The sequence below is a fragment of the Schistocerca cancellata genome, chromosome 3, assembly GCF_023864275.1.
Source record: "Schistocerca cancellata isolate TAMUIC-IGC-003103 chromosome 3, iqSchCanc2.1, whole genome shotgun sequence".
Lineage (NCBI taxonomy): Eukaryota > Metazoa > Arthropoda > Insecta > Orthoptera > Acrididae > Schistocerca > Schistocerca cancellata.
The window spans coordinates 27,933,625-27,948,722 of NC_064628.1; positions in this window are offsets into that span (position 1 = coordinate 27,933,625).

The following is a 15,098-nucleotide window of genomic DNA, read 5'->3' on the forward strand; positions in this document are numbered from 1 at the left end:
GATATCCGTAATAACGTATTTGTACATATATGGATATGGTGTCTGTCCTTTCGGACGTGAAAGAAATAACAGACACCCTATCCATATAAGTATATAGTTCTGGCAATAATGGCCATGACCTTCTTCTTCTGTGCGGATGCACACATATTACCCGAACTCTTACGGGACTTGGTAAGAATGTCTTCCACGAGTAATGAGTGTATTGGGTAGGGACACTACGAAGGTAGTGTGTGGATATATAAGGTGAGAATATGGGTCTCGTGGGAGATGTGCGCGAGATAGTCCCTGCAGTCGCACTATCCTCTATGCCCTCGGTGGTTGATATATATCAACGGTTCAACGTCTAAAAACTAAACAAATCCCTTGCGTTTGTGTCTGAAAGAGCCTATCGTGTAGGTGCCCGTTGAGAAAAACCGCACACGTAACTTTCCACCAATGTGACGCCTCAAAGTTGGCTTTGAAGGCTGATCCTAACTGCCTTTCTCCGGCGTCTGCTACAAAGCTGGTGCAAGAAAGTCCATCTTAATTCACCAATCTGCATACGTTTGGAATTACATCCACATTCATTCAATCGAGCAATAATCCATGCTTACAACAGGTAGTTAGTTACAGGTACAGGGTGTGCTGAATATCAAATGTAATGAAAATGATAATAAAACACCTCTGTCTCGGTTTCCAGTGTGAACTTCGTCCTCCGTACGCAAAAAAAAAAAAAAAAAAAAAATGTGAAGGCACAAGCAGTGAAAGATACTTTGCAGAACTTTATAAAGCCACGAAATTACACAGGGCTATTCGAAAAGAAGGAACAGATTTCAGACATTTATTGCTCCTAAACTACAAAAGATAGAAACACAATTCGAACGTTCCTGGGAATAGAAAAGTTAAGTTTTTTATGCATTCAGCTCGAGCCCCATGTGTTACACGACGCATATCAGAACTGTGGCTCATTTTCTGCCACATGCGAAGTAGGCTGGTCTCTCGTTATCGAATTCAAAGTTTCAACAATGCTATGCGGCAGACTTTAAAGAGTGTCAGAGATAGGGTGGGGGAGGGGGGATAAAAACGCCGCCTTTTAAGTAACCCCATAGATAAAAGTCACAAAGTGTGAGGTCTGGAGACCTAGGAGGCCACTCGCGATGAAATTTAGATTAGATTAGTACTTGTTCCATAGATCATGAATACGACACTTCACAATGGTTTGGAACGTGTCAGGTTAATAAAAGATGTCTATACAATATATTACATTACACAAAATATTATATGACACTTAATATTTTTAATTTTTGTGTGTGTGTGTGTGGGGGGGGGGGGGGGGAATTACCCACTTACTATATCCAAAAATTCATCTAATGAGTAGAAGGAGTTGCTATTCAGAAATTCTTTTGATTTCCTTTTAAACGCTATATGGCTTGCCAGACTTTTGATGCTATTAGGTAAGTAACCAAAGATTTTTGTGGCAGCATAATTTACCCCCCTTCCGAGCCAAAGTTGGATTTAATCTTGAGTAGGGAAGACCATCCTTTCTCCTAGTGTTGTAGCCATGTACACTGCTATTATTTTTCAATTTGTTCGAATTGTTCATAACAATCTACAATCAACTATCTGGGAAAACATACTGCTTCAGAGAGCTATTACATATGTGGCTAAGAATCCCACTTTTATTATCCTGCTGGAAATGCCATCGATTCCACGTGAGCTTTTATTCTTGAGAGAGTTTATTATCTTCCCAATTTCAGAAGGAGAGGTGGGTGGAATTTCGATCATATCAGATTGTATGGGTAAGGCCTCTCCCATTAACTGCCTTGCTTCTTCTAATGAACATTTAGATCCTATTTTCTCTACAACATTTAAAAAATGATTATTCAAAATATTTTCGATTTCCAGCTTGTTGTTTGTCAAGTTTCCATTCCCTTTGATGGTAATGCCGCCATCCTGCACTCTTGGTTGCCCTGTCTCCCTTGTAATAATATTCCAAATTGTTCTGATTTTGTTATCAGAGGTATTAATCTCAGACATGATGCACATACTTCTGGTTTTTTTAATAAGCTTCCTTAATGTAGCACAGTAATTATTACAATATTTGGCTGTTTCTGGGTCATTACTCTGTCTTGTTGTTAGATACAGTTCCCTTTTATCGTTACAGGATATTTTTATTCCTTTAGTAAGCCTAGGTTTTTTTCATGGTATCTTATAATTAGATTTAACTACTTTCTTGGGGAAAGAGGTTTCAAATTCTCTTACAAGTGTATCATGAAATAGGTTATATATTAAATTAGCATCAGGTTCCTTGTACACCTCATCCCAGTCTAACTGCTGAATATTTTCCCTGAAATTTCTAATTGTTGAGTCATTAATTGAATGCACGACTTTGGAGGGTAGTTTTGAATTACTGTATGGAACTACGTCATATACTGTAACTAGCTGAGCACCATGATCAGAAGGGCCATTCTCAACAGGACAAGAATTTATGTTTTTAAACTTATCTTGGTCTATGAAAGTGTTTTCTATCAATATGCCGCTGTCCTTTACTACCTGAGTAGGAAAATCAGTGACAGATGTCAAATTGAAAGAACCGAGCAAGACTTCCAGGTCATTCTTCCTATTACACTCTTTTAGTGTATGAACATTCAAGTACCCACAAATAATAATTTCCTTTCCCCTATCTGGCAGGTAGCACAACAAGACTTCCAAGTTTTCCAGGAGTAAATGAAAGTTTCCCGAAGGGGACCCATATACTGTTACAATTATAAAAGAGCCCTCCTTCAGTTTAAGTTGACAAGCACATGCTTCTATATGTTGCTCTAGACAAAACTTTTTTTGTATCTAAGCTTTTTACACAGTGATAAGTTTTGACATATATGGCAACTCCTCCTCTCACTTTATACTCTCTGCTCATATCTGCAGCTCGTTTATAACCACTGATATTTACGTTTTCCATATCAGACACAATGTGATGTTCAGACAGGCATAGTATATATATTACATTATCGGATTCAATGTGATCTAAACAAACCAGAAGCTCATCTACTTTTTTTTTTCAATCCCGGAATAGTATAATGAAAAATGGTAACATTATTTTTTACTTTACTTTTGTGAGAATCTACTTTTTTGTTTAATCCACCAATATTTTTGTTAAATGTGGTAACATTATTATTTACTTTACTGTTGTGAGAATCCTGTGAGTTTTGGACCTCTTTAGCACGTGCCTGCCTGAACTTCTCATTGGACACTGGCATTAATGTAAGAAAGAGTTACTAATGTTCCCCCCTTATGGATTTCGCTAACAACGCTGCCACTTTGCCCTTCCCTTTCCTATTGAGGTGTAGGCCATGTCTTGTGAAATCCCCCCTATCAATAGCCTCGCCAGGAACCAATCCAATGTCACACAGAGTGGCCGCCCTGCTCAACTGATACAACTCCATATTTACCCTCTTGACAGAGTGGTTCAGCTGGGGCTGATCATGCCGCACGAAAGCAGGCACCAGCCCAACATTGGTATGGGTCGTTGCAGAGGCTATTTTCACCAGGTCAGATTCAATACTGTTTCCCACCTCACTCACTGTCATCATATGATCCTGCATTGAGAAACCCTTGCACATGGAACCTATATCCCCTATCAACTGGCTAAGACATGCACTTGGCTTGAAAAGGTTTGTGACCTGGTACCTGTTGCCTAATTTTTCCTGCAAAATCTGGCCCACACCTCTTCCATGGCTGCTACCTAGCAACAGAACTTTCCTCTTACTTTCAAATTTTGTTGAAACAGTTGCTTTCCTAGTGAGATTCTGTTGCATCTTAACTACATCTACTTCTACTGGAGCCTCTCCCTTAATTAACTATGGTAGCAAGGCAAATATATTGGTTGTGCCAATTGGGAAACTGTCAGACACTGTTCTCTTTCTGTGGATCCTGTTCCCAGGTACCACTTCCCACCGCTGTTTACCCTCCTCCCCCCTTAACCTCTTCAGGTCCTCCCTCGCTCTGTCCATATTAGCCTGAAGGGCTCTAATATTCTGCTCCTGTTCAGCTATAATCCTATCTCTTGAGCAAACCCTGCAAAAGAATGGAAGAGTCTCGTTTGCTTCCCTATTTCCCACACCGCTACAATTTCCCCAATGAAACCACCTGTCACAACAGTTGCACATAACCCCTGAACTAACTTTCCTACTGCAGCTTACACACTTGGTATCCATGGTAGTTTGGAAATTAGTTAGACATTTGTTAAGTGATAACGATAATATTAATCAGTTATCAATAATTCACCTTCTGGTGCTCCTCTTGCAATACAACGTCCTGGAATGCTGTCATTCAGGTAACGTCGGACGAAAAATAAGGGGGGACACCATCTTGAATGAAGATGAAGTTATCTGAATCATCTTCAACTTGAGGAATTAACCAGTTTTTAAGCATGTCTGGATAGGTTAGTCCTGTCACAGTTTTCACCTTGAAGAAGAAAGCAACAGCGCCAATGCGCCCGTGACTGGCTCGTCTACCCGGACTGTTCAAATTTTAAACTGTTGTCTGTCCTGGAACGTTGGAATTGGCTGGCTCTGAGCACTATGGGACTCAACTGCTGTGGTCATAAGTCCCCTAGAACTTAGAACTACTTAAACCTAACTAACCTAAGCACAGCACACAACACCCAGCCATCACGAGGCAGAGAAAATCCCTGACCCCGCCGGGAATCGAACCCGGGAACCCTGGCGTGGGAAGCGAGAACGCTACCGCACGACCACGAGATACGGGCACGTTGGAATTATGGTGCTACCTATCGTAATTTGGGGGGTATAAATGTTTTAAATCTGTTCTTTCTTTTTGAACAGCCTTGTATAACAGATGGATAAACTGACGCCTTTTCACAGTATTTCGATGCGCGTATGTACTGAAGGGAACGTCCTCCATATGTCAGTAGAGGCGGACCTGCCATTATTCAAGGATGCGTGAGGTATTGCGCTACGAGTAGAAAAGCAGTAATAACGAAATAAGTGAGGCAGGAGAGCTTGGTGATACGTGGCACTCGCTGGAATTAAGGAAAACGTGGAAGGGAGGTCACACCAACATAATTTTCTTTTCACACGACCTGTTTATTTAACAACGTATAACCATATTTTTTTTACAGAATGAAAAAATTTGAAAAATTCTTTTGACCTTACTCCTCAAGATAAACAAGCTTTTGCAAAAGAGATCAAAACAACGAACAATATGACAATGATTACAAGACGGCCGTACCTGCAGCCCGCACTTTATAGGCTGAAACATCGGTGTTTACTATCGCGATGGACACAGTCTCTCTTATTAAATGCCGTTCTGCAACGCATGAAACCTATATAAGTACCATTGATGACAAGAGTGATTCAGTTGCTCAAAACAGATTACTTAACTATTAATTTGCAAGCTGCATGTCGAAAGGTTCGAGGTTCAGATGCGCACCTGCGCTTAAAGGTTAAACAGATAAGGAAACAATACGACAGTGGTAAGCCTTCCTTCAAAGCAACCAAGCTCTTAATTTCAATCGACAACCCAGGTGCGACTGGATTCCAACCCGTCCCTTTCGACAATCTTATTTTGACTAAGGCCCTGGTGACAGTTGGCTGTTAATATTTTCAAAGTTAAACTGATGGTCAGCTATTAAGACAGTTCTGAAGGAACGTCTTAAGACATTACTTGTGCACATATATTACAAGAGAACTCACTCGGCGGAACCAGAAAATCCAGCTAAAACACACCAATAATGACCCAGTCTCTTCAAACACAGCAATGCTCAGCTTAGTACAACAGGTTGCTCAGATTATAACTAATGAGCTAGAAATGTAATTATAATCAATGAACTGAACCGGTAACATCTAAATCTAACCACAAGGCCCCTGTTTTGTTTAACGGCAACCGGTGCCTTAGTATAATTGTTCCACCTGTATTCACAACCAGGAACTGATTCTTCACAACATTAATGTTCGGGTATAGACCAGAAAGGAAAGGCAATATAATAGCGGGACAAATTTTGAAACGACATCTGCTGTCTTAGCACCCTACTACGGCCTATATTTACGACCAAAGAGCCGACTGAGTAAAACTGTGAGGGTCGGGTACAAACCAAAACATAATAAGGAGAGCAGGTAGACAATGACACAGATCACCACGAGGACTACAGAATGTTACTCCCCTTTAGCAGCAAGCAGTTCCATGGATCCACAGTGCGTCGCAGCGGTTACTGGTTGGTGCCGATGAAAGACAGGTAGAAGAGGGCAGCCAGGCCACGAGCGGTCGTTGCCAACCAACCGACGGGATGTCGGTCTGCTGCTTGTACTCGACGCTGACCCCGGTGAAGTACCCCGGTATCTTCGCTCTGGGCAGGCCCTCCTTGCGCAGCTCCTGGCTTCGGACCTCGTCACCAACAATCCCCAAACTTCGTGCCTCTCTCTCGGGCAAGCGAACCTCGTATGTATATCGGCAAGCAAAGACCTTCCAAAGACACAACCCACAGATACCTTCCTCATAGGTATTGGCAGTGGGGCCGCAAGAGGAATAGTCGATACTACCCTTGAGTCAGTGGCGCCAGACAGGACAGTCTACTAAGTCAATGGCGCCACGGCTCACTCGATGGCTTCGAATCACTGGATGTCACCTGGACAACAAATCCATGGAAGACATTGTAACCTTTTAAAGCTGCCCAAGTCGACGGTTGGTGATGTGGCTGTGAAGTGGAACGAGAAGAAACAAACATAGCTAAATCAAGACCACACGGAGCACACGTACCGACAGAGAGGGAGGTTGGCTGTAAGAAGTTGCATAAAGTCAGCAAGGGGCGAACGTGAGTTCCAAAGTGTTACGGGCGGTCCTGCTAGCACAGTGACTGAGTGTAGTGAGCTAAAAAGAATACGGTACAATGGTTGGGCAGCTCCTCATTAGCCACAGTTTTCTGTGGAGAGTGCTAAGCGACGCTTGGGTAGGTGTAAAGAGTGACACCACTGGATAGTAGGTTACTGGAAACCAGTGATCTGGAGTGATGACTCACGCTAGTCCCCGTGGCAATCCGATGAAACAGTTTGGGTCTGACGACTGTCTGGAGAGAACGTCACCTGTCGTCATGTGTATTGCCAACAATGAAGTACAGAGGAAGTGGTGTTACGGTATTGGGGTGCTTTTTGTGGTTTGGGTTTTGTCCCGCAATGCCTTTTTTTATTTTTTTCTGAGTCATCAGTCTCCTGACTAAAGTGACCCGCCCCGAATTCCACTCCTGTTCCAGCCTCATCAATGCAGAATAGCGCTTGCAGCCTACATCCTCAATTATTTGCTGGATGTATTTCAATCTCTGCTTTCCTCTACAGTTCTTGACCTCTACCGCTCCCTCTAGTACCATGGACACTATTCCCTGATGTCTTAACAGATATCCTATCATCCTGTCGCTTCTCCTTATCATTGTTTTCGGCATGTTCCTTTCCTCTCCGATTCTGTGCAGAGCCTCCTCATTCCTTACCTTATCAGTCCACCTAATTTTCAACACTCATCTGTTGCACCACATCTCAAATGCTTCGATTCTCTTCTGTTCCGGTTTCCCCACATTCCACGTTTCACTACCACACAATGCAGTACTCCAAACGTACGTTCTCGGAGAATTCTTCCTGAAGTTAAGGCCTATGTTTGATACTACACTACCGGCCATTAAAGTTGCTACACCGAGAAGAAATGCAGATGATAAACGCGTATTCATTGGACAAATATATTATACTAGAACTGACATATGATTACATTTTCACGCAATTTGGGTTGATAGATCCTGGGAAATCAGTACCCAGAACAACCACCTCTGGTCGTAATAACGGCATTGATACGCCTGGGCAAGAGTCAAACAGAGCTTGGGTGGCGTGTACAGATACAGCGGCCATGCAGCTTCAACGCGATACCACAATTCATCAAGAGTAGTGAGTGGTGAGAGATCTGGAGAATAGCCGGCCGGAGTGGCATGGCGCTGCAGTCTGGAGCCGGGCGACCTCTACGGTGGCAGGTTCGAATCCTGCCTCGGGAATGGATGTCTGTGATGTCGTTAGGTTAGATAGGTTTAATTAGTTCTAAGTTCTAGGCGACTGATGACCTCAGAAGTTGCATACTGCTCAGAGCCATTTGAACCAAGATCTGGAGAATATGCTGGCCATGGCAGCAGTCGAACATTTCTGTATCCAGAAAGGCCCGTACAGGACCTGCAACATGCGGTCGTGCATTATCCTGCTCAAATGTAGCGTTTCGCAGGGACAGAATGAAGGGTAGAGCCACGGGTCGTAAGACATGTGGTATGTGACGTCCACTGTTCAAAGTGCCGTCAATGCGAACAAGAGGTTACCGAGACGTGTAACCAATAGCACCCCATACCATCATGCCGGGCGATACGCCAGTATGGCGATGACAAATACACGCTTCCAATGTGCGTACACCGCGATGTCACCAAACACGGATGCGACCATCATGATGCTGTAAACAGAACCGGGATTCATCCGAAAAAATGACGTTTTGCCATTCGTGCACCCAGGTACGTCGTCGAGTACATCAACGCAGGCGCTCCTGTCTGCGATGCAGTGTCAAGGGTAACCGCAGCCATGCTCTCCGAACTGATAGTCCATGCTGCTGCAAACGTCGTCGAACTGTTCGTGCAGATGGTCGTTGTCTTGCAAACGTTGCCATCTGTTGACTCAGGGATCGAGACGTGGCTGCACGATCCGTTACAGCCATGCGGATAAGATGTCTGTCATCTCGACTGCTAGTGATACGAGGCCGTTGTGATCCAGCACGGCGTTCCGTATTACCTTCCTGAACCCACCGATTCCATATTCTGCTAACAGTCATTGGAATCGGCCAACGCGAGGAGCAATGTCGCGATACGATAAACCGCAATCGCGATAGGCTACAATCCGACCTTTATCAGAGACGTAAACGTGATGATACGCATTTCTCCTCCTTACACGAGGCATCACAACAACGTTTCACCAGGCAACGCCGGTCAACTGCTATTTGTGTGTGAGAAATCGGTTGGAAACTATGCTCATGTCAGCACGTTGTAGGTGTCGCCACCGGCGCCAAACGTGTGTGAATGCTCTGAAAATCTAATCATTTGCATATCACAGCATCTTCTTCCTGTCAGTTAAATTTCGCTTCTGTAGCACGTCATCTTCGTGGTGTAGCAATTTTAATGGCCAGTAGTGTAGTAGGATTCTCTGGGCCCAGGAACGACCTTTTTGTCAGTGCTAGTTTGCTTTTGATGTCCTCCTGGCTCCGTCCGTCATTGGTTATTTTGCTGCCTAGGCAGCAGAAATTTTATCTTCATCTACCTTCGTGACCATCAATCCTGATAAGTTTCTCTCTGTTCTCATTTCTGATACTTCTCATTACTTTTGTCTTTCTTCGATTTACTCTCAGTTCATTTTCTGTACTCATTAGAATGTTCATTTCATTCAGGAGATCATGTAATTGTTCTTCACTTTTACTCAGGATAGCACTGTCATCAGCGAATCGTATCTTTGACATCCTTTCACATTGAATTTTAATTCCACTCCTGAACCTTTTTCTCCATTATTGCTTCTTCGATGTACATATCGAATAGAAGGTGTGAAAGACAACATCCCTGTCTTAGACGCTTCTTAATCCGAGCATTACGTACTTGCTCGTCCACTCTTATTATTCCGTCTGGGCTCTTGTGCCTACTGTACTGCGCTTAAGAAACACTAAATGCTGAAAGATATGAACGTATTAACAGTGTTGTGTATAGCGTACAGTAGAGAAACAATTCGGAGACGATGGTTGTTGCTGTTTTAACAACTACTTTGTTAGTTATTGCATAACGGCCGCTTACGCATCCAAAAGCCCTACACATTCCTCTCGGAAACCATTTCAGCTTCATATTTAGACGCGTTTGGCTTATTTAATATCTACAATTTGTATGTTTGTCACCAATTTGCAGGTGTCTTCAATAAGCGCCTTATATTAATGTGTTTTCTCTCTAGCGCGACAACACTGGCTGAGTCAACATTCGGTTCGTATCTGTCGGACATACGAAAGTCGCTCCAAAAGAAATGCACAACATCCAGAATGAGATTTTCACTCTTCAGCGGAGTGTGCGCTGATATGAAACTTCCTGGCAGATTAAAACTGTGTGCCCGACCATGATTCGAACTCGGGACCTTTGCCTTTCGCGGGCAAGTGCTCTACCATCTGAGCTACCGAAGCGCGACTCACGCCCGGTACTCACAGCTTTACTTCTGCCAGTATCCGTCTCCTACCTTCCAAACTTTACAGAAGCTCTCCTGCGAACCTTGCAGAACTAGTACTCCTGAAAGAAAGGATACTGCGGAGACATGGCTTAGCCACAGCCTGGGGGATGTTTCCAGAATGAGATTTTCATTCCGGAAGGTAGGAGACGGGTACTGGCAGAAGTAAAGCTGTGACTACCGGCCGTGAGTCGTGCTTCGGTAGCTCAGATGGTAGAGCACTTGCCCGCGAAAGGCAAAGGTCCCGAGTTCGAGTCTAGGTCGGGCACACAGTTTTAATCCGCCAGGAAGTTTCAATGCACAACATGTTTTCAAAAAATAATCTATTGTCCTACATCTTCGTTAGTCACAAATATCGTACAAACATTCTTCCCTCCTGCATTTAAATTTAATTCGACCTGTCTCCGCAAGTCGCGTCCTCGCAGCACTCCGTCAAGATGGGAGTTGCGCTTGATGTTCGTCTGGAGCAACGTGCGGTCATGCAGGGTGTTAAGAAGTTCCCGTCGCAAACTTCTATGACTTGTTGAGGGGAGAGCATACATAATGTCTCGAATAGGATCCCTTGTCTGGAAACGTACCGATTCGTTTCTATGACGGTTTCAGTTCAGATGTGTAAAGCATCCACATCTACTGAGGGAAAGACACAAGTGTCACAGTTGCTTGTCCTGATATGCAATAGGTAAACTGGACGACGTCTATTACGTCAGAAGGTCATCTGAGGTCACATAACATCTGCCTTGCTGCGCGGCCCCTTCAGTGCCTGCGCATTTGAGATACGATAAACGTTTTCGGAATATGCAGATATCCGCCTTTTGTATGGCGAAGTTTGAGGTAACGGAAGAGCATCGTACCACGCAATCACACAAACCTTTCGCCGAAGTTACGCAGCGGCTGCGAGAAACAGGTGCCTTCACCTAAGGACGCAGGACTGTGGTGCTCCACGGCAACGTGGCATGCCTTAATTTGAGGAAGGTATACGTCATCGCATAGCAGAGCGGGCACTCTAGCAATTGCGCGTGGAACGGGTGCTGGTCACAGCACCGTCGGGGTCGTTCTGCGTGAGCAACAATTACATCCATACCTCTTACAAAGCCGGCCGGGGTGGCCGTGCGGTTCTAGGCGCTCCAGTCCGGAGCCGCGCTGCTGCTACGGTCGCAGGTTCGAGTCCTGCCTCGGGCATGGGTGTGTGTGATGTCCTTAGGTTAGTTAGGTTAAAGTAGTTCTAAGTTCTAGGGAACTGATGACTACAGCAGTTGAGTCCCATAGTGCTCAGAGCCATTTGAACCATTTTTCTTACAAAGGGTCACCCAATGTGTAACCTCCCCCTCACTTATCGACCCTAATGACAGTGAAAAATTAAACCGCGTCTACCTAATGGAAATTTGGGAAAAGCAATCGTCACCGAAGTTAATCTGTCGGTAAAGAGGGAGGAAAGGGTTACATCTAAATCAAAGGAAAAATGCTAATGAAACTGGTGGAAATTAATTTTGAAAAGGGGTAAAGTAAATAAAGAAAGTAAATGTGCGGCCGTTACGTTAACAATCAACTAGCGGTATTTAGGTATTTGAGATTTGGGGGAAATTACGGTCGCCAGTCCTAAGGACAATTACTATAGTAACTGAAAAAGAAAGGTTATTACACATATAATTAGCACTAGAAGCGTGGCAACTGAAGGTTGACACGTGCAGTGTGAAAACTGTAAGTTTGTCAGAAGTAATAAATTTCGCTACACCCTGACTTAATTTAGCAAAAGAATTAATAAAACCGGAAAATCGAAAGTTAATTTAGTGACTGAAGTTAATAGTGAGCTTTCTTCCTGAAGCACATCGAAATTCAGTAAAATACGGTTAGTCTTGGACTACCTCAACAATCATTTCAAAAGCTACTTGAATCTAAGCAATTTAGAAATAAGAGATTTAACGTTGAACTTGAATTAAATGATTCTGAACAATTAACAATAGTAAAATTTAGTACGTACCAAGCTGAGCTGCAGTCACAGGTAAGCTAAAATACGGTAACAAAACTCGCACTCTTAATTTGCGCTTGTGCAATCTAAATATTGTAGCCAGCTATGAATACCTTAACTGAACTTTGAAATTAAAGCAGTGAAATAAAATGATGCTGGCGTTTGAATTTCAACGACACTCAGGCTCATTTCGGAAAAGGAAGGGACCCTGCTTGGTAATGCAATTGGGACAATGAGCAACAAAGGTTCATGCTACGTTGCTGTAATTTTGTGATTTGAACAGTTTGAAATGCTGAGGTCTGCCAAACAGTTCTAAAACTTTACGTGCGTCCAGTCTTTCTTGTTGGTTGATTGAAGGTTTGAAGCCGTCGATCGAGGAGGTGGCGACAGTCACTCATTGTCGACCGTCGCTGTTGCAGAAGCTGGATGTTGGCGCGCCTTCTTCTCGACACGGTCACCAGGCGAAACGGGCTCTTGATGTGCGCCAGCTAATGCTTCCCGTCCGCGACACCATGTCAGAAACTATCATCGCGAGTCGAGCGCAATTACATGCTGCCAAACCCCGAAAGCGCGGCAATTCGCGGGAGCGTCACACAACACACCTGCTCCACTGCACTACCCCAGCCAGACTCCCTCTCTGCTCAGCCCGCGCTCCACGCGGCAGAGTTAACACTACCAAAGATCCTACACACTTTGATTCTTCACACGACCTATCGATGTAATCGTTCGAAATCAGTTTTCCCTAGGCAACACCCAGGGTAAAAATACAAATAATATTTACGAAACAAACCAATTATACATCGACATAAATGCATAAATATATATATACAAATAGTAAAACAATTACAATATACGAAGACACAGAAATGTAATATATTCAGGTAACAAAAATAAGGAAAACAAATTTATAGTACAATAAATGGAAATAGGAGGATATGCATTTCCGGCGTTACAAATGGATGAACTTGACTTTCTACAACGCATTGCCTATAGCACATGCTTCGTACACCGCTGCATTGACACACTCCTGCTTACACGTCGAATACTAAGGTTATGTTCATTAGGAACTGTGCTCTGAATTCGCGAAACAGTTTTATCTGGCCCACGAATGTATTGGGATTTCAGCACCAGTTTGGTATTAACGTGTCGGCAGGTATTCTGGGTAGTCATGTGATTGGGCCATACCTTCTTCTCCTCAGCTTAACTGGTCCTGCATATCCGATCATACTAGAAAATGTATTGGACCCGTTCTTGGAAACTGTGCCTCTGAAGGTCCATCAGCAAATGTGGTTTCAGCATACCGGTGCACCACCTCACTTCTTACGTGTCGTTCTGAGCCATCTCAACAGACGATTGGGTGAAAGATGGACAGTTACAGGTGGTCCAAACATGTGACCACCGCGATATCCATATTTAACTCCTATGAACAATTTCTTGTGGGATAGCATGTAGGCACTCCGTCTTCAGGCCACGAGTGGCCTAATGGGACCATCCGACCGCCCTGTCATCGCCGGTGGAGGATGCGGATAGGAGGGGCGTGGGGTCAGCACACCGCTCTCCCTGTCGTAAGATGGTATTCTTGACCGAAGCCGCTACTATTCGGTCGAGTAGCTCCTCAGTCACGACGCTGAGTGTACCCCGAAAAATGGCAACAGCGCATGGCAGCCTGGATGGTCACCCATCCAAGTGCCGACCACGCCCGACAGCGCTTAACTTCGGTGATGTCACGGGAACCGGTGTATCCACTGCGCAAGGCCGTTGCCGTTGTGGGATAGTATGCACAGATTGATTTTCGAGACTCCTGTAAAGACAGAGGAAGAGCTGCTGGCACGAGTTCTGGCCGCTGCACTAGAAACTGAAGAGGCACAAGGTGCGATGGAGAGTGTGAACCAGAACACACTTCGTAGGTACAATGATTAAATGTATGATCCATGATGGTTCCTTTCCAGTTGTTACCTGAAAATTGTACAGCGTCAGGCCTAACTCAATTCCTCAATCAGAAGTGGATGAGTTAAACATATAAACTGGAAACATCTTCGAACGCAAACGTTAAGTTTCTGGACATGGGTTGCTATTACAAATATTATGTACCCTATTCCACCTACAGGTCCTAGAAGTTTGTAACGGGAATTTCCCAAAACCCTGTAGAGTTCTTATGCTGTAAGAACAAGCCAAAGACAAACATTCACGAAAGATTGAAGAAGACCTATGGGAATGACGTAGTTGATGGCAGCACAGTTAGTCGCTGGGGTAAAAGGTGATACGGCCAAAGTGGGCACGCTAATGCTCAGGACCTTCCGCAAAGTGGGAGACAGAACTTGACTTTCTACAACGCATTGCCTATAGCAATTGGTTCGTACACCGCTGCATTGACACACGTCGAATACTAAGGTTATGTTCATTAGGAACTGTGCTCTGAATTCGCGAAACAGTTATGTCTGGCCACGTATTCACAACATGATGTTGGCTGGCAAACACATATCTGTGAACCATCTGTCAATCCGAATGCACCGCTCCTCGCCCACAGTGCGCCGTCATTAGCAGCAGCCTGAATCGAGGTGAGAGGGTACTGTATTGCTGCACTGGCGTTGTTGTTGTTGTTGTTGTTGTGGTCTTCAGTTCTGAGACTGGTTTGATGCAGCTCTCCATGCTACTCTATCCTGTGCAAGCTTCTTCATCTCCCAGTACCTACTGCAACCTACATCGTTATGAATCTGCTTAGTGTATTCATCTCTTGGCCTCTCCCTACGATTTTTACCCTCAACGCTGCCCTCCAATACTAAATTGGTGATCCCTTGATGCCTCAGAACATGTCCTACCAACCGATCCCTTCTTCTGGTCAAGTTGTGCCACAAACTTCTCTTCTCCCCAATCCTATT